The sequence below is a fragment of the Cherax quadricarinatus genome, chromosome 6 (genome assembly GCF_038502225.1).
Source record: "Cherax quadricarinatus isolate ZL_2023a chromosome 6, ASM3850222v1, whole genome shotgun sequence".
Taxonomy (NCBI): Eukaryota; Metazoa; Arthropoda; class Malacostraca; order Decapoda; family Parastacidae; genus Cherax; species Cherax quadricarinatus.
The window spans coordinates 53,331,422-53,347,303 of NC_091297.1; the positions used below are offsets into that span (position 1 = coordinate 53,331,422).

The 15,882-nt window shown below is 35.8% G+C and overlaps 1 pseudogene; it reads left to right on the plus strand.

Moving 5' to 3' along the window:
* LOC128694491 (uncharacterized) overlaps positions 1-15,503 on the plus strand; it is a 39,703-nt pseudogene extending 24,200 nt beyond the window's left edge.
* The last annotated feature ends 379 nt before the right edge of the window (positions 15,504-15,882 follow it).

Consider the following 15,882-nt stretch of genomic DNA (forward strand, 5'->3'; position numbering starts at 1 on the left):
AACACAAATTTGTTCAAGAACGTTCAACACATCTTTGTTCAAGAGTGTTCAACACAACTTTGTTCAAGAACGTTAAACAAACTTTGTTCAAGAGCGTTCAACACATCTTTGTGTGTGAACGTTCAACACAACTTTTTTCAACTACGTTCAACAGAGCTTTGTTCAAGAACGTCCAACACAACTTTGTTTATAAACGTTTAACACAACTTTGTTCAAGAACGTTCAACATAGCGTTGTTTAAGAACGTTCAACTCAAATTTGTTCAAGAACGTTCAACACAACTTTGTTCAAGAACGTTCAACACAACTTTGTTCAAGAACGTTCAACACAACTTTGTTATAGAACGTTGAACACAACTTTGGTCATAAACGTTTAACAAAAATTTATTCAAGAACAGTCAACACAAGTTTGTTCAAGAACGTTCAACGTAACTTTGCACAAGAACGTTCAACACAGGTTTGTTTAAGAACTTTCAACAAAACTTTGTTCATAAACGTTCAACGCAACTTTCTTCAAGAATGTTTAACACATATTTGTTTAAGAACGTTCAATACAACTTTGTTGAAGAACGTTCAACACAACTTTGTTCATAAATGTTCAACACAACTTTGTTGAAGAAGGTTCAACACAGCTTTGTTCAAGAGCATTCAACACAACTTTATTCAAGAACGTTGAACACAACTTTCTTAAAGAATGTTCAAAACAACTTTGGTCATAAACGTTCAACACAACTTTGCTCAAGAACGTTCAACACAGGTTTGTTTAAGAACGTTCAATACAACTTTGATGAAGAAAGTTCAACACAGCTTTCTTCAAGAGCGTTCAACACAGCTTTTTTTAAGAACGTTCAATACAACTTTGGTGAAGAGCGTTCAACACAACTTTGTTCATAAACGTTCGTCACAGCTTTGTTCAAGAACGTTAAACACTGCTTTGTTTAAGACCGTTCAACACAGCTTTCTTGAAGAACGTTCAACACAGCTTTTTTTAAGAACGTTCAATACAACTTTGGTGAAGAGCGTTCAACACAACTTTGTTAATAAACGTTCAACACAGCTTTGTTTAAGAACGTTCAATACAACTTTGATGAAGAACGTTCAACACAACTCTGTTCATAAACGTTCAACACAGCTTTGTTCAAGAACGTTCAACACAGCTTTGTTTAAGAACGTTAAACACAACTTTGTTGAAGAAAGTTCAACACAGGTTTGTTTAAGAACTTTCAACACATATTTGTTCATAATCGTTCAACACAACTTTTTTCAAGAACGTTCAACACAACTTTGTTCAAAAACGTTCAACACAACTTTGTTCAAGCACGTTCAACACAACTTCATTCAAGAGCGTTCAACACAACTTTGGTCATAAACGTTTAACAAGAGTTTATTCAAGAACAGCCAATTCAACTTTTTCAAGAACGTTCAACACAAATTTGTTCAAGAACGTTCAAGACAAATGTGTTCAAGAACGTTCAACACAACTTTGTTCAAGAACGTCCAACATAACTTTGTTCAAAAATGTTCAACACAACTTTGTTCAAGAACGTTCAACACAAGTTCGTTCAAGAATGTTCAACACAGCTTTGTTTAAGAACGTTCAACGCAACTTTGTTCAAAAACTTTCAACACAACTTTGTTCAAGAACGTTCAACAAAAATTTCCTCAAGAACGTTCAAAACTACTTTGTTTTTGAACGTTCAACACAACTTTGTTCAAGAACATTCAACACAAATTTGTTAAAGAACGATCAACTCAGCTTTGTTCAAGATGGTTCAACACAACTTTTTTCAAGAACGTTCAACACAACTTTTTTCAAGGATGTCCAACACAACTTTGTTCATAAACGTTCAACACAGCTTTGTTCAAGGACGTTCAACACAACTTTGTTCAAGAACTTTCAACACAACTTTGCTCAAGAACGTTCAACACAACTTAGTTCAAGAACTATGAACTTTCAAAACAACTTTATTCAAGAACTATGAACTTTCAAAACAACTTTGTTCATAAACGTTTAACAAAAGTTTATTCAAGAACGTTCAACACAACTTTGTTGAAGAACGTTCAAAAAAACTTTCTTCGTGAACGTTCAACATAACTTTGCTCAAGAACGTTCAACACATGTTTGTTTAAGAACGTTCAGTACAGCTTTGTTGAAGAACGTTCATAACTTTGTTCATAAACGTTCAACACAGCTGTATTCAAGAACGTTCAACACAGCTTTGTTTAAGAATGTTCAACACAACTTCGTTGAAGAACGTTCAACTCAGGTTTGTTTAAGAACTTTCATCACAAATTTGTTCATAAACGTTCAACACAACTTTATTAAAGAAAGTTCAACATAGCTTTAAAATCGTTCAACACAAATTTGTTCAAGAACGTTCAACACAACTTTGTTCAAGAACGTTAACATAACTTTGTTCAAGAACGTTCATCACAACTTTGTTCAGGAACGTTCAAAACAGTTTAATCAAGAACGTTCAACACAACTTTGTTCAAGAACGTTAACATAACTTTGTTCAAGAACGTTCATCACAACTTTGTTCAGGAACGTTCAAAACAGCTTTAATCAAGAACGTTCAACACAACTTTGTTCAAGAACGTTAACATAACTTTGTTCAAGAACGTTCATCACAACTTTGTTCAGGAACGTTCAAAACAGCTTTAATCAAGAACGTTCAACACAACTTTATTCAAGAACGTTTAACACAACTTTGGTCATAAACGTTTAACAAAAAATTTATTCAAGAACTGTCAACCCAACTTTGTTCAAGAACGTTCAACACAAGTTTGTTCAAAAACGTTCAATGTAACTTTGTTCAAAAACGTTCAACACATGTTTATTTAAGAACTTTCAACACAACTTTGTTCATCACCGTTCAACACAACTTTGTTCAAGAACGTTCAACACAATTTTGTTTAAAAACGTTAAATTCAACTTTGTTGAAGAACGTTCAACACAACTTTGTTCATAAGCGGTAAACACAACTTTGCTCAAGAACGTTCAACACAACTTTGTTCATTCAAGTTCAACACTTCTTTGTTCAAGAACGTTCAACACAGCTTTGTTCAAGAACGTTCAACACAACTTTGTTCAAGAACGTTAAACACAACTTTGTTCGAGAACGTTCAACTCAACTTTGTTCTAACACGTTCAACACAACTTTGTTCTAGCACGTTCAATACAACTTTGTTCAAGAACATTCAACACATCTTTGTTCAAGAACGTTCAACACAACTTTGTTTATGTACGTTCAACACAACTTTGTTTATAAACGTTAAACACAATTTTGTTCAAGAAAGTTCTACACAACTTTATTCATGAAAGTTCAACACAACTTTGTTCAAGATCTTTGATCAAGAACGTCCAACAAAACTTTTTTCATTAACGCTCAACACAGCTTTCTTTAAGAACGTTTAAAACAATTTTGTTCATAAACGTTCAACACATCTTTGTTCAAGAACGTTCAACAGAACTTTGTTCAGGAACGTTCACCACAAATTGTTTATGAACGTTCAACACAACTTTGTTGATGAACGTTCAATACATCTTTGTTCAAGAACGTTCAACACAACTTTGTTCAAGAACGTTCAACACAACTTTGTTCATAACCGTTTAACACAACTTTGTTCAAGAACGTTCAACACAACTTTGTTCATAAACGTTCAACACAACTTTGTTCAAGAACGTTCAACACAACTTTGTTCATAACCGCTTAACACAACTTTGTTCAAGAACGTTCAACACAACTTTGTTCAAGTACGTTAAACACAACTTTGTTCAAGAACGTTCAACACAGCTTTGTTCAAGAACATTCAACACAATTTTGTTCATAAACGTTCAACACATCTTTGTTCAAGAACGTTCAACACAACTTTGTTCAGGAACGTTCAACACAACTTTCTTTATGAACGTTCAACGCAACTTTGTTGATGGACGTTCAACACAACTTTGTTCAAGAAAGTTCAACACGACTTTGTTCAAGAACGTTCAACACAATTGTGTTCAAGAACGTTCAACACAACTTTGTTCATGAACGTTCAACACAACTTTGTTCAAGATCTTTGTTCAAGAACGTCCAACACAACTTTGTTATAAACGTTCAGCACAACTTTGTTAAAGAACATTCAACACAACTTTGTTCATAAATGTTCAACACAACTTTAGTCAAGAACGTTCAACACAACTTTGTTCAAAAACGTTCAATGTAACTTTGTTCAAGAACGTTCAACACAGGTTTGTTTAAGAACTTTCAGCACAACTTTGTTAATCACTGTTCAACACAACTTTGTTCCAGAACGTTCAACACAGCCTTGTTTAAAAACGTTCAATTCAACTTTGTTGAAGAACGTTCAACACAAGTTTGTTCATAAACGTTCAACACAACTTTGTTCAAGAACGCTCAACAAACCTTTGTTTCAGAACGTTCAACACAACTTTGTTCATAAACGTTTAACTCAACTTTGTTCAAGAACGTTCAACACAACTTTGTTCAAAAATATTCCACACAGCCTTGTTCATAAACGTTCAACACAACTTTGTTCAAGAACGTCCAACACAACTTTGATCATAAACGTTTAACTCAACTTTGTTCAAGAACGTTCAACACAACTTTGTTCAAAAATATCCCACACAGCCTTGTTCATAAACGTTCAACACAACTTTGTTCAAGAACGTTCAACACAACTTTGTTCATAACCGTTTAGCAAAAGTTTGTTCAAGAACGTTCAACACATTTTTGTTCAAGAACGTCCAGCACAATTTGTTCATAAATGTATAACACAACTTTGTTCAAAAAACTTTTTTAATAAACGTTTAACACAACTTTGTTCATAAACGTGTAACACAACTTTATCAAAGAACGTTCAACACAACTTTGTTCAAGAAAGTTGAACACAGCTTTGTTCAAGAACGTTCAAAACAATTTTGTTCAAGAACGTTCAACAAAACTTTGTTCACGCACATTTAATACAAATTTGTTCATAAACGTTCATCACAATTTTGTTCAAGAACGTTCATCACAACTTTGTTCAAAAACGTTCAACACAACTTTGTTCAAGGACGTTCAACACAACTTTGTTCAAGAACGTTCAACACAATTTTGTTCATAAACGTTCAACACATCTTTGTTCAAGAACGTTCAACACAACTTTGTTCAAGAACGTTCAACACAACTTTGTTTATGAACGTTCAACACAACTTTGTTTATGAACGTTCAACACAACTTTGTTAAAGAAAGTTCACCACAACTTTGTTCAAGAACGTTCAACACAATTTTGTTCAAGATCATTCAACACAACTTTGTTCATGAACGTTGAACACAGCTTTGTTCAAGATCTTTGTTCAAGATCGTCCAACACAATTTTGTTCATAAACGTTCAACACAACTTTGTTCAAGAACGTTCAACATAACTTTGTTCAAGAACGTTTAACACAACTTTGTTCATAAACATTCAACACAACTTTGTTCAAGAACGTTAAACACAACTTTGTTCAAAAGCGTTCAATGTAACTTTGTTCATGAACGTTCAACACAGGTTTGTTTAAGAACTTTCAACATAACTTTGTTCATCACCGTTCAACACAACTTCGTTCAAGAACGTTCAACACAGCTTTGTTTAGAAACGTTCAATTCAACTTTGTTGAAGAACGTTCAACACAACTTTGTTCATAAACGTTAAACACAACTTTGCTCAAGAGCGTTCAACCCAACTTTGTTTATGAAATTTCAACACTACTTTGTTCAAAAACGCACAACACAGCTTTGTTCAAGAACGTTCAACTCAATTTTGTTCAAGAACGTTCGACATAACTTTGTTCAAGAGCGTTCAACACAACTTTGTTCTATCACTTTCAACACATCTTTGTTCTAGCACGTTCAAGACAACTTTGTTCAAGAACATTCAACACATCTTTGTTCAAGAACTTTCAACACATCTTTGTTCAAGATCGTTCAACAAAACTTTGTTCAGGAACGTTCAACACAACTTTGTTTATGAAAGTTCAACACAACTTTGTTGATAAACGTTCGACACAACTTTGTTCAAGAAAGTTCAACACAACTTTGTTCAAGAACGTTCAACACAATTTTGTTCAAGAACGTTCAACACAACTTTGTTCATGAACGTTCAACACAACTTTGTTCAAGATCTTTGTTAAAGAACGTCCAACACAACTTTGTTCAAGAACATTCAACACAACTTTGTTCAAGAACGTTCAACATAACTTTGTTCAAGAACGTTCAACACAATGTTGATCACAAACGTTCAACACAACTTTGTTCAAGAACGTTAAACACAACTTTGTTCAAAAACATTCAATGTAACTTTGTTCAAGAACGTTCAACACTGGTTTGTTTAAGAACTTTCAACGCAACTTTGTTCATCACCGTTCAACTCAACTTTGTTGAAGAACGTTCAACACAGCTTTGTTTAAAAATGTTCAGTTCATTTTTGTTGAAGAACGTTCAACACAACTTTGTTCATAAACGTTAAACACAACTTTGCTCAAAAACGTTCAGCTCAACTTTGTTTATGAAAGTTCAACACTACTTTGTTCAAGAACGTTCAACACAGCTTTGTTCAAGAACGTTCAACACAACTTTGTTCAAGAGCGTTCAACACAACTTTGTTCGAGAACGTTAAACACAACTTTGTTCAAGAACGTTCAACACAACTTTGTTCTAGCACGTTCAACACAACTTTGTTATAGCACGTTCCACACAACTTTGTTCAAGAACGTTCAACACATCTTTGTTCAAGAACGTTCAACATAACTTTGTTCAAGAACGTCCAACAAAACTTTGTTCATAAACGTTAAACACAACTTTGTTCAATAACATTCAACACAGCTTTTTTCTAGAACTTTCAACATAACTTTGTTAAAGAACGTTCAAAACAACTTTGTTTATTAACGTTCAACACTACTTCGTTCAAGAACATTCAACACAGCTTTGTTTAAGAACTTTCAATTCAGATTTATTAAAGAATGTTCAACACAACTTTGTTCAAGAACGCTCAACACACCTTTGTTTCAGAACGTTCAACACAACTTTGTTCATAAACGTTCAACACAACTTTGTTCAAGAACGTTCAACACAACTTTGTTCAAGAACGTCCAACACAACTTTGTTCATAAACGTTTAAGTCAACTTTGTTCAAGAACGTTCAACACAACTTTGTTCATAAATGTCCAACACAACTTTGTTCATAAACGTTCAACACAACTTTGTTCATAACCGTTTAACACAACTTTGTTCAAGAACGTCCAACACTACTTTGTTCATAAACGTTTAACACAACTTTGTTCAAGAACGTCCAACACAAATTTTTTAATAAACGTTTAACACAACTTTATTCGTAAACTTGAAACACAACTTTGTTCAAAAACGTTCAACACAACTTTGTTCAAGAACGTCCAACACAATATCGTTCATTAACTTTTAACACAACTTTGTTCATAAAAGTTTAACACAATTTTGTTCACAAACGATTAACAGAACTTTGTTGAAGAACGTTCAACACAACTTTGTTCAAGAACGTTCAACATAACTTTGTTCAAGAACGTTCAACACAGCCTTCTTTAAAAAAGTTCAATACAACTTTGTTGAAGAACGTTCAACCCAGGTTTGTTTAAGAACTTTCAACACAAATTTGTTCATAAACGTTTAACAAACCTTTGTTCAAGAACATTCAATATAACTTTGTTTAATAACGTTCAACACAAATTTGTTGAAGAATGTTCAACACAACTTTGTTCAAGAAAGTTGAACACAGCTTTGTTCAAGAACTTTCAACACAATTTTGTTTATGAAATTTCAAACTATTTTGTTCAAAAACGTTCTACACAGCTTTGTTCAAGAGCGTTAAATTCAATTTTGTTCAAGAACGTTCAACACAAATTTGTTCAAGAACGTTCAACACAATTTTGTTCATAAACGTTCAACACATCTTTGTTCAAGAACGTTCAACACAATTTTGTTCAAGAACGTTCAACACAGCTTTGTTTATGAACGTTCAACACAACTTTGTTTATGAACGTTCAACACAACTTTGTTAAAGAAAGTTCAACACAACTTTGTTCAAAAACGTTCAACACAATTTTGTTCAAGAACGTTCAACACAGCTTTGTTTATGAACGTTCAACACAACTTCGTTTATGAACGTTCAACACAACTTTGTTAAAGAACTTTCAACATAACTTTGTTCATCACCGTTCAATACAACTTTGTTCAAGAACGTCCAACACAGCTTTGTTTAAAAACGTTCAATTCAACTTTGTTGAAGAACGTTCAACACAACTTTGTTCATAAACGTTAAACACAACTTTGCTCAAGAACGTTCAACACAACTTTGTTTATGAAATTTCAAACTATTTTGTTCAAAAACGTTCTACACAGCTTTGTTCAAGAGCGTTAAACTCAATTTTGTTCAAGAACGTTCAACACAACTTTGTTAAAGAGCGTTCAACACAACTTTGTTCTATCACGTTCAACACAACTTTGTTCTAGCACGTTCAAGACAACTTTGTTCAAGAACGTTGAACACATCTTTGTTCAAGAACGTTCAACGCAACTTTGTTCAAGAAAGTTCAACAAAACATTGTTTATGAACGTTCAACACAACTTTGTTGAAGAACGTTCAACACAACTTTGTTCAAGAACGTTGAACACAATTTTGTTCAAGAACGTTCAGCACAACTTTGTTCATGAACGTCCAACACAACTTTGTTCAAAATCTTTGTTCAAGAACGTTCAACACAACTTTGTTTATAAACGTTCAACACAACTTTGTTCAAGAACATTCAACACAGCTTTGTTTAAGAACGTTCAGCACAACTTTGTTTATAAGCGTTCAATACAACTTTGTTCAAGAACATTCAACACAACTTTGTTTCGGAACGTTCAGCACAACTTTGTTCACAAACGTTTAACACAACTTTGTTTAAGAACGTTCAACACAACTTTGTTCAAGAACGTCCAACACAACTTTGTTCATAAACGTTTAAGTCAACTTTGTTCAAGAACGTCCAACACACTTTGTTGAGGAACGTTCAACACAACTTTGTTCATAAACGTCTAACACAACTTTGTTCAAGAATGTTCAACAAAACTTTGTTCAAGAACGTCCAACACAACTTTGTTCATGAACGTTCAACACAACTTTGTTCATAAACGTTTAACACAACTTTGTTCAAGAATGTTCAACAAAACTTTGTTCAAGAAAGTTCAACACAACTTTGTTGAAGAAAGTCCAGCACAACTTTGTTCATAAACGTTTAACACAACTTTGTTCATAAACGTGTAACTCAACTTTGTTCATAAACGTTCAATACAACTTTGTTCTAGAACGTTCAACACAGCTTTCTTTAAGAAAATTCAATACCACTTTGTTGGACAACTTTCAACACAGGTTTGTTTAAGAACTTTCACGGCAACTTTGATCGCTAACGTTCAACACAACTTTGGTTATAAACGTTCAGCACAACTTTGTCCATAAACGTTCAACACATCTTTGTTCCAGAACGCTCAACAGAGCTTTGTTTAAGAACGTTCAACACAGGTTTGTTTAAGAACCTTCAACACTACTTTGTTCATAAACGTTCAAGACAACTTTGTTCAAAAACGTTCAAGACAACTTTGTTCAGAACGTTCAACACAGCATTGTTTAAGAACGTTCAACACATCTTTGTTGATGAAAGTTCAACACAACTTTTTTCAAGAACGTTCAACACAAATTTGCTCAAGAAGGTTCAACAAAGCTTTGTTTCACGTTCAGTACGTCTTTGTTGAAGAACGTTCAACACATCTTTGTTCATAAACGTTCAACACAACTTTGTTCAAGAACGTTCAGCACAGGTTTGTTCAACAACTTTCAACATAACATTGTTTAAGAACGTTCAACACAAATTTGTTGAAGAACGTTCAACACAACTTTGTTCAAAAAAGTTCAACACAGCTTTGTTCAAGAACGTTAAACACAATTTTGTTCAGTAGCGTTCAACACAACTTTGTTCAAGAACGTTCAACACAACTTTGTTCAAGAACGTTCAACACAATTTTGTTCATAAACGTTCAACACATCTTTGTTCAAGAACGTTCAACACAACTTTGTTCAAGAACGTTCAACACAACTTTGTTTATGAACGTTCAACGCAACTGTTTATTAACGTTCAAAACAACTTTGTTTATGAACGTTCAACGCAACTGTTTATTAACGTTCAAAACAACTTTGTTCAAGAAAGTTCAACACAACTTTGTTGAAGATCTTTGTTCAAAAACGCCCAATACAACTTTGTTCATAAGCGTTCAACACAACTTTGTTCAAGAACATTCAACACAACTTTGTTCAAGAACGTTCAACACAATTTTGTTCATAAACGTTCAACACATCTTTGTTCAAGAACGTTCAACACAACTTTGTTCAAGAACGTTCAACACAACTTTGTTTATGAACGTTCAACGCAACTGTTTATTAACGTTCAAAACAACTTTGTTCAAGAAAGTTCAACACAACTTTGTTGAAGATCTTTGTTCAAAAACGCCCAATACAACTTTGTTCATAAGCGTTCAACACAACTTTGTTCAAGAACATTCAACACAACTTTGTTCAAGAACGTTCAACATAACTTTGTTCAAGAACGTTCAACTCAGCTTTGTTCATAAGCGTTGAACACAACTTTGTTCAAGAACGTTTAACACAACTTTTTTCAAGAACGTTCAACATGAATTTGTTCAAGAACGTTCAACACAACTTTGTTCATAAAAGTTCAACCCAAATTTGTTAAAGAACGTTCAACACAGTTTTTAAGAACGTTCAATACAACTTTGTTCATAAACGTTTAACACAATTTTGTTCAAGAACGTTAAACACAACTTTGTTCAAAAACTTTCAACACAACTTTGTTCAAGAACGTTCAACACAAATTTGCTCCAGAACGTTCAACACAACTTTGTTTATGAACGTTCAACACAGCTTTGTTCAAGAATATTCAACACAAATTTGTTCAAGAACGTTTAACACAACTTTGTTCAATAACGTTCAACACAGCTTTGTTCAAGAACGTTCAACACCGCTTTGTTCAAGAACGTTCAACACAACTTTGTTCAAGAACGTTCAACACAAATTTGTGTTTAAATTATAAACATGTGCAACTGTTGGGTATCTTTACTGAGGAAAGATTGGACAAATGTGACACCACCTATGACTGCTACACCTCTCCTGCCTACGGTTTATAAGCTGCTTCTCCGCTTATATGCCGCATTCTATTCAAGATTGATGGACTGAACACATCGACTCAAGGCTGAGGGACTGATTACCTCATTCTCCTCCTGCTCTTCACGTTTCTCCTTTGTATGGACTGATGAAGCCACTATGTGGCGAAACGTTTCCTCAGTAAAGATACCCAAGAGTTGCACATGTGTCTAATTTAAAAACATGTCGGTTCTTTGAACTATTCATCTACAAATTTGTTAAAGAACGTTCAACACAACTTTGTTCAACAACGTTCAACACAACATTGTTCAAGAACGTTCAACACAGGTTTGTTCAAGAGCGTTCAACACAACTTTATTCAAGAACGTTCAACACAACTTTGTTCATAAACGTTCAACACAACTTTGTTCATAAACGTTCAACACAACTTTGTTCAAGAACGTTTAACACAACTTTGTTCAAGAACATTCAACATAACTTTGTTCAAGAACGTTCAACACAGGTTTGTTTAAGAACTTTCAAGACAACTTTGTTCATAAACGTCCAACACAACTTTGTTCAAGAACGTTCAACACAACTTTGTTCAAGAACGTTCAACACAACTTTGTTCATAAACGTTCAACACAACTTTGTTCAAGAACGTTTAACACAACTTTGTTCAAGAACGTTCAACATAACTTTGTTCAAGAACGTTCAACACAGGCTTGTTTAAGAACTTTCAACACAACTTTGTTCATAAACGTTGAACACAACTTTCTTCAAGAACGTTCAACACAGCTTTGTTTAAGAACGTTCAACATAACTTTGTTGAAGAACGTTCAACACAGGTTTGTTTAAGAACTTTCAACACAACTTTGTTCATAAACGTTCAACACAATTTTGTTCAAGAACGTTCAACATAACTTTGTTCATGAACGTTCAACACAACTTTGTTCAAGAACGTTCAACTCAGCTTTGTTCAAGAGCGTTCAACACAAATTTGTTCAAGAACGTCCAACATAACTTTGTTCATAAACGTTCAACACAACTTTGTTCAGCAACGTTCAACACAACTTTGGTCAAGGACGCTCAACGTATTTTTGTTCAAGAACGTTCAGCACAGGTTTGTTTAAAAACATTCAACGCAACTTTGTTCATAAACGTTCAACACAACTTTGTTCAAGAACGTTCAACACAACTTTGTTCAGAACGTTCTACACAGCTTTGTTTAAGAACGTTCAGCACAACTTTGTTCATGAACTTTCAACACAACTTTGTTCAAGAACGTTCAACACAGGTTTGTTCAATATATATATTTGTATATATATATATATATATATATATATATATATATATATATATATATATATATATATATATATATATATATATATATATATATATATATATAATTGCTTTATTCACACAACTTTAACTTTTCACAATAAACTCACACTCAAGTGATTAAGGTCCAGTTGGGCAGAAATTCTCTTCTGAGGTTTTCTCTGTAAATTGTTCTTTGTTGGGAATTGTTACAACCACTGTACTGTGTCTCTTATTTATGTCTCGAGTGTCACTCCCAAGGTAGGTTGTTGGAGCCGTGTGTATTTAACCTCCGACCAGACCACATCCATTGGATTGTCTTATTCTGGTCTAGTCGATAAAACTTTTATATCTGTAACTACAAAGAATTTACCTTGCTGTACTGGAAGATTATCTTGATAACTCTCTGTAAAGAGTAAACAACCTGTAAATGAAGAAGTGTATTGTATATGCATTACGTCTTGAGTAAGATGACTGTGTGTTATTTGACAAGACTAATTATTGTTTAAATATTCTCTGGATAATGTACTCTATATTTTGGAAAACCTGGATTAAGTACAGTAATACATATTCTCTATTTTATAAGCAAATGAATGTCTTTAATTAAGAGTAAAGGTTTAGTGGAAGTTTAATTTTTATCCCAAACACTGTCGGAATTGTTACGTCTGAATTCTCTAAAAGCAAGAAGTAAGCACTATTTATCATAAGGCGTAACAGGAACTAACTCACAGTATTGTACTAAATGATTGACCATGACACACAGATGCTTGTTACCTCGGAGGGAACGTTGGAAGTTGGTCAAAAGGTCAAGTGTTACGCTCTCCCATGGCACACAGATAAGTGTTTGCGGTCGTGGTCACCTGAGCTCTCATCGTCCGTTCCCGAGGTACCTTAAGAAGTGCTTTTATTTTCTGGAGCTCCTCCGTAAAGGATAATCAGATACGAACCTACCTGTCCCCTTCCCCACCTTTCCTCCGCTTCTCTATGAAAACAACAACAGAGAAGAAGGAACTCAGCTCTACTTTTTATTTGGGTTGCTGGCACCAAGGACTCGTCAAACTGTGCGCACCGTGGCCATCGCTATCCTCTCCGCCCTCGCCCTCGTTGCTATCTTCCACTTGGCCAGACTTGCATAACATCCTGTCAGTGAGAACGTCGTCGATGTGTCGGCGGAGAAGGGCAAGACGCAGCAACAGCAACAACAGCAGCAGGCGGCAGCAGCAGCAGCAGCAGCCTGGGGAGGACAAGATGTGCTCAAAACATCTGGCGGCAAGGTTTTTGTAGCACCAGCAGGTGCTGGAGAGGACTGGCGAGGAGGGAAGGAGTGTTCGCGAAGGCAGTAGCAGACGCTGGCGGGGTAAATCCTGTGCAAGACATATGGGTCCACGGCAGGAAGGTCGCCATTCACCCGATCCTCAACGTTCCTGTTGATCGAGATTTCCTGACACAAGACGTGGAACAAATCAGGAAGCTAAACAGAAAACAAAGTCGCCCTGCCAACTCGACGGAGGTGGAAAAGACACTGGAGTTGGTGAGACAGACAATGGAATCTGACCGCAAACAGATGAGCTGCAAGTCCTTGAGACTGTGGTCTCCCGGGGAGATGCCTCTCAGGGTGTTGCTTGTGACAACCTGGCGTTCTGGCTCTACTTTCTTGGGCCAAGTCTTGGCCAACCACCCTGACGTTTTCCACCATTATGAGCCCTTCAACTCCCGCGGGGTGCGACAGGTCCGCTCTGGTCGTGATGTTTTCTAGGCTCAGCAACTGCTTCATCGCCTCATGGACTGTCAGTTCGCTGGCCAGGATGAGTATCTAAACTACACCCGTTCTCACCCCGAGGATTTGCTGGGTGACAACAAAGTTGTGTGGGACGCTTGCCACAATGGCCCTAACGCCAACGCCTGCTTCAATGCCACTTTCCTCACCAAGGCGTGTCAGATGTCTCCCATCCAGCTTGTGAAGACAGTACGCCTGCGCCTCAACTTGACGCAAATTTTCCTTAACGACGAGAAGATGAACATGAAAGTGATGTTCTTAGTGCGTGACCCTAGAGCCACCATGAGTTTCCGTTACAACTCGGTGTCTTGGTGCTCTGATAAACCCGACTGCTCCTCTCCTGGAGTGCTTTGTTCCGACCTGCAAGCAGATCTGAAAGTTGCAACAGAACTCAAACAACTCTATTCTCAAAGGTTCACCATGGTAAAGTATGAGGACTTGGCCACAGATCCGCAGCCGTAGATCAACAACTTGATGAACTTCCTTGGACTGGAATTTTCTCAGGAGATTGCTCGTTATGTGGAAGAGCACACAAAAGTAGACGTCAACAGCCCCTGGAGCACTAAACGCAAGTCTTCCAACAGAGTAAGAATGTGGAAAAAACAGCTGCCTCTCCAGGAGGTTTACACTATTCAAAATGCGTGCGAGTCAGTGAAATATGAAGTTATTGGCCAGTGAATGTGTAGAGAGCTCCACGCGCCATGTAAGAGGAAAATTCTTCAAAAGTCGCGAAGCTCGAGAACTACACTATGTTGCTACACTTTAAACGTTTCAGGTTTTAATCCATATATACATTTCCTTTCCCACTAACCGGGCTATCAAGGAATTTTTTTTCATTGTACAAACCATCTCCATTAAACTTTGCCAAGTGATGACACTTCAAACACTAAACTTGGCTAAAGCTGGCGTGTTGTCGTCATGTGGGAGGGAGATGGAAGACGGGTCCCACGAACTGCTACATTTGCTTAACCACCATCACCCAAGCCTTGGGTTGTAACCTCTTCAGTGATGCTCTTGCTTGAACATTTTCTCACCGAGTTTATGTAAATGGCAAAGAAAATCGTTTCTAACCTACTTAAACCTCGAGTGGAGCCAACATATTCCGTTTTGCGTGTGCTTAGTAGTTAGTTCAAAATACACCCACTAGCACGTGAGTTTGTTACAACGAAGAGACAGCATTACTTCCCTCTTCCCGAGAGCGGCTCTCTCAGGAAAGTAACGGCAATTACCAACAGCCTATCTAGTTAGAGACCAAACAGCGATTGGAGACATAGGACTGAGCCTCGTCACTTGTTGCACTGAGCGACCTACATGGGATTCAGAGCTTCCTATAAATAATAACAATATCAGGGAATTTTTTTTGTTATATTTTTATTTAAAACATATAACAAATACAAGAATGTATAAGAGTATAATCAAATTAAAAACTATACTGGATATTAACAATTACCTATATTACACAATCCCAGTACAGAAAATAAACACTATAGATAATGGCCATATTACAACCAGATACACAACCCACAACATATCCTACATACCTCTCCTTTTACACACTGCATAACGTGAAGTTCACGCTTTAAAATGCAAGAA